General features: G+C 39.8%; 1 long non-coding RNA gene across 1 annotated transcript; it reads left to right on the forward strand.

The window, feature by feature from the left end:
- Positions 1-1,009: 1,009 nt before the first annotated feature.
- On the forward strand, positions 1,010-1,923 carry LOC116723489 (uncharacterized). Its single transcript, XR_004339995.1, has 3 exons — positions 1,010-1,081; positions 1,159-1,251; positions 1,586-1,923. It is a non-coding gene; the product is annotated as an uncharacterized LOC116723489 (long non-coding RNA).
- The last annotated feature ends 35 nt before the right edge of the window (positions 1,924-1,958 follow it).

The following is a 1,958-nucleotide window of genomic DNA, read 5'->3' on the forward strand; positions in this document are numbered from 1 at the left end:
TCGTCAGCCTGTAAACCTCCACCTTCAACACCACCAGTCAGACAGTGGAAGATAAGAGAACCCAGTTAACAAAAAAACAGTAAAAAACCTATTTTTACCTGGCTAGCAATTTTAAATATGGATGAAATTGAGGTCAAATTTCAAAGCTGTTCTTTCTTCTGTCCATGTTCACTTTTTTTAACTCTGTTGTCTTTTCTCATTATTTCATTTCTCCGTCAACTCATGTCACTTGACTTGAGTTGACCAACAATTAAAGAAGAAGACCTGCTCCACCTGTAAATCTCCACCTTCAACACCACCAGTCAGACGGAGGAAGAGAAGAGAACCCTGTTGACAAAAAAAGTAAGAAAACCTATTTTTACCCGAGTAACAATTTTAAATATGGATGAAATTGAGATCAGATTTCAAACCTTTTCTTTTTTCTGCAGATTTATATTCTCTGTTTTTTAACCCTGTTATGTTTTATCTTTATTTCATTTCTCCGTCAACTCATGTACCATGACTTGAGTTGACCAACAATTAAAGAAGACATGCTCCACCTGTAAACCTCCACCTTCAACACCACCAGTAAGGTGGAGGTAGAGAAGAGAACCCTGTTGACGAAAAAAAGTAAGAAAACTTATTTTTACCCAGCTGACAATTTTAAATATGAATGAAATTAAGGTCAAATTTCAAAGCTGTTCTTTCTTCTGTCCATGTTCTCTTTTTTTTAAACTCTGATGTCTTTTCTCTTTATTTCATTTCTCCGTCAACTCATGTACCTCAACTTGAGTTGACCAACAATTAAAGAAGACGACCTGCTCCAACTGCTGATCTACTGGTTGTAACAGATTGTGGAAAAGGTGAGGACATGATGACTTGATCGGGAATTCACTTTAATCATCTGTTATTTAGACAGAGATTAAGGAATGTGTGTATTATTATGTGATGATTCTCCAGCAGCACTGGACCAATCAGGAGAGAGAAGACACAGAGGACTGAAGGGACTCAGAAAATCCTGCTGGAAATCCCAAGATGAAGTTTCCTGATGCAACAGGGGGACACCTGAGGACACAGAATAAAGAAGGACCATGTGAAGCAGGTCCTTCAATAACAAACCGAGCATGAGTTGACCAACACTTACAGCAGGTTACTTTGTCCATCTACTGGTTGTAACAGATGATGGTGAAGGTTGAGGAGATAATGACTTGATCAGAAACTGTGGCCGACAACTGCAAACGCGCAGCAAACAGCAAAACGAGCTGCAAACAGGTGAAACTGCACAGGAAAAGAGAAACTTCATTATCTTTTTACATTTTTCGTTTAATTTCATTGAAACCACAAAAATGTTTCCACCATAACTTCCAATTGTTGAATATTTTTTTCTATCAAACTTTGAGTAGTGTGCAAGAATTACCCAAACATGCTTTGACTTTATTGATCCCAAAGGGAAATGAAATGTAGTTGTAGCTCATTAATTCAGATTCTTCAAAGAGTTATTGCAGATGACTGATTGCTGTCAGCAGGAAAGATCTTTTGTAGCTGTCTGTGTTGCAGCAAACCTGAAGAAGCCTCTGACTGATGATACTCTGTTTTCCCCATACAGACTCATGAAGAGGACGGTCAGAGTCGTCCATAGCTTTCTTGACTCTTCTGAAGAATCTTTCTTTGCGTCATCTCCAGAGGTTCCACAGTCATCTCCAGAACAGAACCAGAACCAATCCAGCCTTCTTTATCAGATTGTTGAACCTTTTGAGGTTCCTGGCTCTGATGCTGCTGCACCAACAGATGATAGCAGAAGAGATGACACTCTCAGCAGCAGACTTAAAGATCTGCAGCAACTTGCTGCAAACCTTGAAGGATCTTAGCTTCCTGGAGAAGTGCAGTCTGCTCTGTCTCTTTTTGTAGACGGCTTGTCCATGTGGTTCCTGCCTTCTGTTGCGTCTCCAGTCCAGTCTGTGTTCCAGATGAACACCGAG

This window comes from Xiphophorus hellerii, chromosome 7, assembly GCF_003331165.1.
Source record: "Xiphophorus hellerii strain 12219 chromosome 7, Xiphophorus_hellerii-4.1, whole genome shotgun sequence".
NCBI classification, from domain to species: domain Eukaryota; kingdom Metazoa; phylum Chordata; class Actinopteri; order Cyprinodontiformes; family Poeciliidae; genus Xiphophorus; species Xiphophorus hellerii.